At 39.2% G+C, this 11,323-nt stretch overlaps 1 long non-coding RNA gene across 2 annotated transcripts in view; it reads left to right on the top strand.

Moving 5' to 3' along the window:
• Positions 1-11,323, top strand: part of LOC125322093 — a 186,677-nt gene that overhangs the window by 455 nt on the left and 174,899 nt on the right. The gene's annotated exons all lie outside the window — the stretch shown is intronic.

The following is an 11,323-nucleotide window of genomic DNA, read 5'->3' as shown; positions in this document are numbered from 1 at the left end:
TACTCCCCTCTGACATACAGGGGCTGCCCTGTTTGCCAGCTTTTCCTAAATTAGGAAATAGGATCTAATGTGTGGTTGGGGGCACACCAAAGGCAGCTGTTTCATGGAGGGCTCAGCACAGATGTGTGCACTTGGAGCTGGAGAATGAACAGCACAGCAACACAACATACTGGGTGAAATATTTCCATAACTTGTCTTTCTGTAGAAAACTTCTTTTAAAGGGAAATTTTGGGGAAAATAACTCCCAGAGACAGTTTGCCAGGGCTGATGTGGCTCTTGTAAACTGAGAGGACATCACATCAGCTACCAGCAGGACAATGTAATGCTCTGATTTCTGTGCTCTTATGTAACTTTAGTCAGAATCCAGCAGATTTAATAGAATGACTTTATCAGTATGAATACATTTTAGGTCAAGCCTTACTTTATGCCTGTGGTTTTAGCCAGTGAATAAAGTGGGTTTTTTCCTGTACATCTGTTGTATTCCTGGCATCATGTTGGCAGCCACTTTCAAAGAGTGCTGGAAAAATATGAAGAAATACATGTGTCAAGATTTTGATAAGGGTGAGTTTGAAATTTCAGATGTCTAGAGTACAAGGCTTAATCACAATGAGACTTGGCTTTACAATTGTAGCATAGTTTAGTATACCTTAAAATATGTCTCACTATCCATGATTGGGTCATTTGGCTTGTTGAAAATGAGGCATTCAAACCCTGTGTCAATACAGTTTGGGCTTTCTGTCCTTAATACAATAATTTTATGTCCTTTGTGATATAATTGTAGATCTATCAGTGCTGATACCTTACAGGAGAGATCAATAAGCCTTTAAGCCTTTAATCTGTCCTAAATTTATGCTGGTTGAAGACTGCTCTGAATTCACTTGCCGGTTTTACAGTGGCCCAGATATACATTGTTAATAACCCCCCCCCCCCCCTTTTTTTTTTTTTTCTTTTTGGTGGTTTTAACCCATTTTTTGGTGTTTGTTTGTTTATAAACTTTTCTAATTAATCGAATGCTGTTTTCCAGAAAAATCTGGAAGGTCCTATTCACCCTCATGCAGCAGACAATCCTGTCTGCACTAACCCTCAGCCCTCTCCTTGAGTTCTCTGATTTCTAATGCGGCTGACCCCGGCTGAACTCTGTCAGAGGGGCTCTCACAAAAGAGGGGCCTCTGATCTGACAAATCGATTGGCAGTGAGGGAGATTTAATGGGAAACGACCTCCCTAACAAGGTCTGGAGCCTTTTCCCGGGAAGCCTGGAGCTGCAGGGAGGATGGGGAGAGCAGAGGGGGAGCCTCCGTACTCAGGAACCAGGGCTGAGAATGAAGAGAGGCAACAAAAGGCTCTCAGCTTCTTGCCTAATCAGCCCGACAAAGGAAACAACTATATCTGATTTAGAAGCTGTTAAGTGGAGGTCAATTGCCAATAATCGGGCTAATTAAAACCAAATACTGAAATGATATTACCAGTCCAGCCTGGACTCTACTGAAGTCAGGTAATTAGAGGATGGAACCTCAATACTCAATTCAAATCTGCAGGGAAGAAGTTGGTGTGGTTAACGGACAAGCTAGATTTAAAAAAGAAAAACCAAAAAAAAAGTGGACGGTAATTGGCACAACCCCTCATTTAGCACGAAATCTTTATTTTAAAAGCAGATGCTGTCACTTTCAATGAGCTGTAATGGTTTTTTAATTTCACAGCCATGAAGTAGGTAGGAAGATAATTTGGCAATGTATAGATCGAATATACACTTAATTAGAGTTGCTAAAGCAACACGTTAGCAGGTACATTTCACTGTGACAGAGCCACAGAGTCCTCCTGAAAATATTCAAAGTACCATGGTGTAGTCTCCTGTATTCTTGTCTGAACTTCAGTTCTCAAGTAATTAGTTTTGGGCTGTAACCAAGAGTAAGTGCCTTTCATTGCATGGGATGCATCTGCCTTGGATCTGCTGCCTCAGCAAAACAGATAAAACATTCCTGTGCAAAGATTCAGCATCAAAATTAACAGAATAAAGCCTGTCTAAACTATTTCGGTCCAGACAGTTTACTGCCAAGATTCTTTGGTAATAATTTTAAGCATTAATAGCATGAATTTCTCTGCAAGGTGGTATTAGAAGATAAAAATGGTTTTCTGTATTTCTAAACATAACAATCCCAGAAAATTCAACCAGTCTAACCAAAAAGTAGCAAAGCACAATAACCTGCTTCTGGTATCACCTGTGGGGTGAAAACTCTCACTTAGCATGATCAGAAATATAATGTGAACCTGTTTCTGTTTGCAACTTGCTTAGAAAAGCTAGCAAAAAAAGCATTTGTGATCTTCTCTAAAGTGAGTATTTATGTCTGGGGTTCCTCATTTATTCTTTTGAACAAAATAACCAAAAGTACACATTAAGTGGCCGGTGGTATGTTATCAGAAAGCTAAATAATCGTATGGCTTCCATTTTTCTATCAACATCTCCTGAGGTAGCAGCTAATGAGAAAGCAGTGTGTCAGACTAAAATATATGTAAAATTCATACAAGCGGTATTTTTTGTAATATTTATGTACATGTGGCTGTATAAAGATAACTGATGGAAAGGACACACCAGTGGTGTATGCACACAGTGGAATAAGGGAAATGGTGCTGTTCCTTGGCTCCCAGTTGGACTGTGGTGTTTCAGTGCTGCCTCAGGAATTTCTGGAGATGGGATTTGCTGTGATTCCCTCTCCTGAGGATGCTCTGGTGTCTGATGTGAAGGGGTGTCTGATGCTGCAGCTTCTCCTGGTGTTGAGGTGTTGCAGAGCTGTTTCCTTTTCAGCAGGACATCAGCACCTGCAATCAACCGGTGACCAGAATTCCATTAAAAGTAGATTATTAGTAGAAGAGGTGTTCCACGCTTCTGCACAAAGATGTTTGCAAAACACAGCAAAATAGTTACAGCACTCTAGTTTTTTACATCAAACCATGCTGGAGACAGTGGTCATAGTCAGAAGAAAAAGATTTTTGTTCAGCCACACACCACCCCCCCATAAAAAAAACCAAAAATACCAAGCTACCTACTTTTGATTCAGAAGAAAGGCAGCAAAAGAAGTGTGAACAAACACACAGGATAAATAATTTGTTATTTTTCTCCATATCCAGGCATTGCACTAAGGTTCCTGTGCAACCAAAATGAGTATGAAATTCAACCAGTGTGAACAGGGGCTTTTGTTTTGCCCTCACAATTAATAGTAAAAAAAGTCCTCCACAAATACTTAAGTTTTACATGATTTTAAAAAATAAAGCAGTAAAACCAGAAAATTGACACAATTGTTATTAATAAAGCAGAAGTAGGAAAAGGCCTTGACAAATAAGAAAATGAAATTTTTTCTGCTGATGTCATGAAGCCTTCCTCATGCCACTGAAATTCACCAGCACTTTCAGGGGTGTTTTTTAATAGTTCTAGAATTGTGTCCCAAATAACACCACATCTCAGAGAGTAGGGGAAAAAGAGAGGGAGAGAGTAAGACTTCATAGTCTGGGAAATGTCTGGTTGTTACCTTTAAAATAACATGAAAAGTCACGTAAGAGTGAAGTGAATAACCACAGAAAGAGATTCTAAGTTCTCTCATTTTTCTAAAATTTTACTATTTGATAATTTTGGAAGTGATGCTGCTCTGCCCCTGAGGGTATTTTTCCATATCCTAAGTGGTATCCTTTTCCCATCAAACTGCCATACCCACCAAGCCAGAAAGTTCCAAAGCTAAAAGCTCCTTGAGAAATGAATAAAAAATTGTGTTATTGCATTTTAACCTATGCAGAATAAACAGCTTCTAATACTTTACTTCTAAAGTAAAATTAAAAACAGGATTAAATGAAAGTATATCCACATGTTTTCAGACATCTGTATACTTTCAAAATAAGAGTAGTTGGCTCACATCCAACATTATTTCTTTTTCCTCATTTCTCGTGGCTTACTTATGTTGAATTCTTTTAGTCATGCTGGGTTAGATGAACAAGCCTTTCATCAATTCCTCTTTTCCCCCCAACACAGTGGTAACAAAAGATTTCTCACGTTAATTCTGTCCCTTTCTGGAATATGTAATGCCAGTGTTTTGAGGAAAATGTTATGCAGAGCTACAGTAGAAATCTGCACTGAAATAAAGCATATGGAGCCAAGGAGCTGCTTGTTCCAACCTTGCAGCAAGCTTAAACTGAGATATTCAGGCATGGAAAATATTTTATTGAGTATAATCTGGATGTGTCAGGGCAATTGGAAGTGACAGAAGTATTTAGAGCTTTAAATAACCCCAGTGTTACTGTAACTGATCACCATCAGGATAAAAATTGAAGTGTAATTTGTTTGATACTCCCTCTGGCTTTCCTTTATATCTCTTTCTGCTTCTCCCCTTTGTAAATATATTGACTTTTATAGCCATGTTAACTTCCATGGCTTAAAAGTTGTCTTTGTTTGCTTTGCAGTAATTGCAGCTTCTCCTTTGCTACTGACAAGATTTAGGCTTTGAGATAACTCTGTCACCTGGAGTTGTGGTTTTTAGGAGCTGTTTTCTTCCTGCCACTGTCAGGCTTTCACTCAGAGATGTGATGCTATCTCCCAGATTAATGCACATTACCCAAAGAAATGATCAGACAATATTTTCATCAACACTGGCAGACGTAACTAATGAGTCCCAAGTTTTATTGAGCAATAAAAATTCCGTTTTCAATGGAGTCTCGCTAAAAGCAAGGCTGTTTGTAGCTGTTTCCTCTTCCTGTAGCATTTGTTCTGCTCCCTGTAAAGATTCTGCATTTAAAAACCCTTAGTAGGGAGAGCACACAGCTTTGTGATACCTTTACCATGAAAAATTATCACTACTGGTAGTAAAACAATGGTAATGGTTCCCAGTTGTGGCATTCTTCAGCTGTCTGTACTTTTGTGTGTAACACTGAGTTTCACAGTGACTTCTCTGTCCTCTCCATCCTCACTGATTCACTTTGCAGAATTTTATATCCTCTCATTTGCAAGTTAAAATAATGCTTAGGCATTCATATTCCCCTAATAACAGAGCATATGCTTGGAACAAGGCTGTGGCCACCGTTTTTACTGCATCCTGATGAAGAGAGGGTGCAGCAGCTATGGGGACAGCCCTCATCCTTGCAGGAAAAAAAGGTATTTTCCCTCTCCATTTTGGAGGCAGAGGAGATAAAGGCAAGAGAATAAAGATTTTTGTGTCTCTGCAACTCTCTTACAGCAATCAGAGTGGGTAGGATAGGTTATTATTAACATTTTCATTTTATAAATATCAAGAAACTGCACTGTCTTGGGACACACAGGTGCATTAAGCTGTGTTCCATGGGCGTGACACCTCCCAGGGAAGCAAAGCTTTGCACCTAAGGCTGTTCTCCAGAACTTCCACCCCTCCTGGTGATGCCAGAAAATGAGATGCATTCTGCATTTTCGCTGACAGCAGATATGGGTTGTTTCCTTTCCCATCCCAATGGGATAATTGTGGATATGCTGCTTTCCAGGTGACCTTGGTGAGCTTTTAGCAGAGTCCAGTGTTGCAGAAGCCTCACAAAATCCTTCAGCCAGAGATAATGACCATTTATCCAACAGCATCCTGAGAGGCAGCTGAACACACCCTTGGCTACTTGGCAGGACACTGATCACACCTTTATTTTGCATTCAGGGTTCCAGGGAATGGCTGCTGTCCCAGGAGAAATGAAAAAGTTGTTTTTATTTTTTTAAGTGGTTGTGTGGCAAGTCTTCCCCTGGGTAGGAGTGCTACTGAGCACTGCTGAGTGCTCAGGATGGGAAACCATCCCTGGAACAAGAAAAAACTGCAGCTAAAATATCATAATTTTGTAAATCTTTGTCTCAAAGACAAAACCCCCCAATGTTCTGTCAGAAGCAGTAACATGGCTTGGCATTTGTGGCTATTTTAAAGCTGTATTTTTCTGATATTAAAAAAACCCCAAACAAACCCAGAACCCAGACGAGTAAGATAACACTCTCACAAGCTCTACAGTTTTTAAAATATTTAACACAGAATAAGGATTAATAATTAAAACCATCTGTTTTGGGTAAAAGGCATTTGTGCTTGACCTTCTTTGGAGAGCTCTAATATTGCAGTAGCATTTTTTTGTGGTTGCATTTTATATTTTCCTGTAGAGTACAAGGAACTTGTGTGGTATCCATGAAAGTAAACACTGCAGGAATAACCCTGCATTTCCAGTTGCTGTGTCCTACTTACCTATGTTCCCCAGCTCATAATAATTTTCAATCATTAATTTATATCTTGTGTATTTTTATTTACATGGTGTGTTTTTATTTATAACTAATTGATGATTTGCCATGCTCTCTACCATATTGTACTTTACAGGATATAAACCCTACAGATTTAAGAAGTTTTCACTCATAGAAATAGTGAAAAAAGAGAGCAATGAAGAAGCTGCCTGGTAAAATTCCCAATGTGCCATAAAGTAAATGCTTTTGACTAACAAAAAAGACCCTAGATTTTTACACAGCTGTGGTTAACAATAGTGCAGTGATACTCTTAGGCACACAAATGGATGCACTTTCAAATACATGGTATAATTGCTGAATACATCCCCACTGGGACTGGGGGTAGAACTACTGCAGAACAGCATTAGAATATGAAATAAGAAAGGCCATTTTTATGTCCTACAAAGTGAAGCAAAAGAATGCTGCCTCCAGATTGGCTACAAATTTTCTGCTGCTGGCTCAAAATAGAAGATTCTTGATTAGATTCTCATCCAAAATTTAACCACAGGGATCTGGTGTGATGTTATGCATATGGGAAAATACATGTATTTATTCTGCTGTGGATGCCAGTGCCTCCCTGGCCTTTTATTAAAAGTTATTCTTCTAACATAGTCATGAGGTGAAGCTGTTCTGTGTCCTGCTAAGTGTGATGTGGCCTCACCCACTGCCTTGCAGACAGAGGTACCTTGGAGCTGCCCATGTAGCACATGGTCACCCGAGCTGGGAGCTCATCATCCTTCCTGCTTTGGGGTTGTTTCTGCCTAAGTCTGGGAAACTGGCAGAGCTCCACCAGACCTGGAGCAGGGGAAGCATTTGGCCCAACCCTTCTGCAGGCAGGACTATTCCTGTGCTCTGTGGGTATGAAGAGGCAGCACAGATGGTCAGAAGCTGAGCAGTTTTTAATGGTTTGATGCCCTGTGCCTGAGGGGTGATGAAAGTCTCCGTCTGGATGGTGTGGTCGAGGTCAGGGTGTGCAGCTCCAGACTCCCTCTCACAGGGACAGAAGAGGAGGAAAGGCTGAGATGGCTTTGCACTTATTAACATTTCTTTTTAAATGTGTTATTAAATACAACCCTTCTCAACGCATAGCCAAAATATTTATAAAATTCGCACAAGTTTAAAAATTCCAATATATTTTTAAAAATAGCTCTGGGTATCCAACAGAACCACAATACTTTATTTTTCAGACAGGCAATAAATGAGACACACAAGTGAATAAATGAAGTTATATTTACTGTAGTTGTTCAGAAACATGAACAAGGTGATGCTCACCACAGCAGAGCAGGTGGTGGTAGTAATGCTGCCTCTATGTGTACCTAATGCTTCTTTTCCTGTTTCAGCTTGGATATCGTTAGGTCAAAGCTATTTTCTCAAGGATGGATTTGGGATAAACTAAACATTCTCTCTTTTGGGCCCAGTGTGACATGCAGTAAGAATATTAATATCACATATAATAAGACTATAAATTGCCTTCTCTGTTCTTAAGAATGGTGTTGAAACACCAAACAATAATAGAGAAGTTACCTATTTTGTGAGAGTGAATGAATATGCTAAGCAGATGCTCAAGACGAAAAATAAAACAATAAAAAGCCTGAAGAAATGGGATATAAAACTGTCTCATGCAGGTGCTTTCCCAGGAGAAAACAATTTCGATAACATCATGAATTACAGAAATAGTAACAGGTGAATCTAATACCCTGTGCTTATCTAGCAAGTGCTTGGCAAGATTAAGAGAAGACATGAAATTCTTCTCAGCTGATATACAGGGGTCCAACAGTTTGTTTGATACAACTGTTAATCATCTGCCCTGAAAGCTTTAATTATGTTTCTGGGATTAATGAATCTGATGTCCTGTGGAGGGATATCAGGTTTGGGGTTTTTAGATTGTGGATTTTTTTTTGTTGAGCATGTTGAATTGCTGCTCGGTTGTTTTAGGCAAACATGTGGGTAAAGGGTTTGACTTGTTTATTATAAAAGCCCTAAAAGCAGACTGATTTTATTTTTAATTTTTTTTTTAGTAAAGGCAATTTATACTAACATGGAAAAGGATAATTGTCAATACAATATCGAGATTAAAAAAGAGTAGTGCATATTTCTTGGTCAAACTCTCTACAGTTGTACAGTTGTAGTCACTTTTTGCTTAGGTGGCTGCCAAATGAAATGATTTAAAATGTAAATATTTGTCCGTCTCTGTCATACCTTTTAAGTGTTTCTGCAAGTGCTTTTTAAAGCTCAGTTTGGTAATGTTCAGCACAGCTGCACTTCATCCTGTAAAGGCTTTATAGGGTAGAAAGAGCATGGGAGCAGTTCCACTGGGGCAGGAGAGGGGGCATTTCCTCAGCGGTCTGGAGCCAATGGCTAATTAAAAGAAATCAGCTTTTCTATGAATTTAAACAGGCCCCAGTGCATGATGTGCACCTTCTTTTCCCACACAGCTTCTGAAGAGTCCAGTATCTGCCATGTCAGGAACCTTGACAGGAAGCCACGGCTCCCTACAGGGTGTGCCCTCATTCAGGTTGTGGTACAGCCTTGTCTGGAAGCATCATTTAGTGAATCTTAATCCCTTTGGTTTGGGAGCCACATCCCACTTTCCAAGACCCTGGCTGGGTAGGATTAGGTAACAGTAATTATTGCTATTAAGAAATAGGAGGAATTAACCACAAAAAGTGAGTTGCAGATGATTTCAGTAGTCTCCTATATCAACTTAAAGGAAAAAGGTGTCCTGGACCCAAAAGATTATACAACAAAAAGGGCATGAATGTCAATTAGGTGAAGTGACCGTCCCATGATGATTTAGAGGGACATTTGTAGAAATGCCACTCACTGAGTTGTGAAAGCTCATGTTCAGCAGAGTTACCTTCATCACAGGGACCAGGAGCCACAGACCCTGGGTGATTTTTAGCTGGGCAAACTCTCTTAGTTCTTGTCACGGACAGCCAAGGTGCTCTGTTTGAGCTGGTCAGAAAAAAGCAATGCTGATTTTGGTATGATGAGGTTAAGGGAGAGGAAACAGTAATCTTAGGGGTTTGCATATTTAAAGTAGGAGTTCTCATTCATTAGAATGAGCATTCAGTCATGAGTTAGAGAAGTAGTGATTTCACAGGGCTAAGAGATTAGAACTGGTCCTAAAATATGACAGTAATATGACCGTAGTGCAGCTTGCAATAATTCACTGCTTGTACGTGGCTCAGATGTGGTTGGTGAGATTTATCTAAAGCTGGGTCCACAACTCGTTGAAAGTCACTGTTGAATTACAGTGTTAGAGAGGTGAATAGTCAACAGGACCTTCTGAATGATGATGAGAAGTAAAAGAGCCTGGTTTAATCTTATTAGAAGGAGTCAAATGATACGGAAAGTGACTGAGAGCTAATCAGCCCTGGGGATTACTGTAAGGTTTTGGTGATTAACATGGTGTGATTTTTTTTTATTATTATTTTAGGTTTTCTCTGCCTATTCCATTAGTATAGCAGGAATAGAAAATAAAGTAAGTGTACTGTTTGACCTAGTCAGTCATTTGAGCCTAATCTTATTATTTTTAGCTGGATTCACATCATCATATTAGAACATCTCAGTCAGCAACATATAAAAGGTACTCCCTTTCAATTTACTTTCCTGTTAACCATGTTCTTAAGCCCCAGGAAACTGGGGCACAATGTGAATGAATGAAGCAATCATTTGGGGTCTGAAATGAAAGATAGTGACAATTTTTTTGTCAAGGGAACAAATTACAGAATGTTTCACTTTGTGTGTTACTTCAATTCCTCAGTCACTGGATAGCAGCTTTAGCACAAACTTTCCATTATAGGAAGTAAGAGACTGAAATAGGAAAAAAGATATAATTCTCACTCAGAGTCTACCCAGAAGACAGACTGTATGAACTTTAAATCCTAAAAGAAGCTACTTATTGAAGATTTTGAGGAGATATATTGTACTACCAGACCCGTTCATTCCAGTTCCTGAGGCTTAGTGTTGGGACAGGGAGATTCAGACGAATTCCCAGGGCTGGATTGAAATAGGAACTCATTTTCTGTGTATTTAGGGCTGTGCACTGTGTTTATTAGGATCTCTGAGACACACAATCACATCCAAATACTCTTTTTTCTAGTCTTGAAAATAAAAGTCACCATTCCCTTCACTGGGAACAAAACTTGATGTTACACTCTGATTCCAGTCACCACAGTGCCATCTGTCTAAGACACAAAATAAAAAGTATGTAAAATAAAACATGTAAAATAAAACAAATAATAAAAACACTCTGACAGGGGTCCATGCTTTTGCTGTAGTCTAGCTGTGATGCATAGCAACCAAAAAATATCCTAAAATGATATATTATATAATATACATAATATTCTAGAAGTTAATGAATTTCACCTCAGCTTTCTTAATTTGGCCGCAGAAGCTGTCTGCAGCTCCATCTACATCATGCTTATATAATTTCACATAGTTTGGGGGTATTTCTTCCACAGTTCAAATAACTCTTTTTTTTTGCTTAGTTTTGGGGGGGTTTGTTTCATTGTTTGTTTTATTTTGGTTTTGTCTTGGCTCTTTGGGTTTTTTTAAATTTAAAAATACAGGCTGACATTTTGAACCTTAAGATAGCATCATCAAGTAGGACTTAAATGTGATAATATAGGATGTCCAAAATTGGTAATGAATCCGTCTTTACAAGACCCTTGAAAAGAACATGAGTATGTGTGATAGAGCAAATAATTGAGCCTGGATTTAGAAGACTCTTACAGCATTGCCTGTACAAAGCAGCCTCTCTGTAAACTGAGCTCCTCAATCTGTGAGTTTGTTTTCCATTAACATCCGCACCATACATTAACACAGTGAGATTTATAAACTAGCCTTTAAAATTTACTAGATCTGAAGTGGGAAAAATCAGAGAGTCTCTGACAATCTCTGTAGATCAAAAAACCTTCTGTGAAGCAGAAGATTTTTCGGATTGTTTAAAATCCAAAAAGGAGGAATCTAAGCCAGCAGCTTTTTGATGATGGGCGCAGTGCTACCAAGAGCTTCAGAGCCACGGGTTTCGGTGGGATGGAGCCCTTGGAGCCCTTGCTTTGTTTTTCCCC

This window comes from Corvus hawaiiensis, chromosome 2 (genome assembly GCF_020740725.1).
Source record: "Corvus hawaiiensis isolate bCorHaw1 chromosome 2, bCorHaw1.pri.cur, whole genome shotgun sequence".
NCBI classification, from domain to species: domain Eukaryota; kingdom Metazoa; phylum Chordata; class Aves; order Passeriformes; family Corvidae; genus Corvus; species Corvus hawaiiensis.
This window is presented reverse-complemented; position numbering and strand designations above follow the sequence as displayed.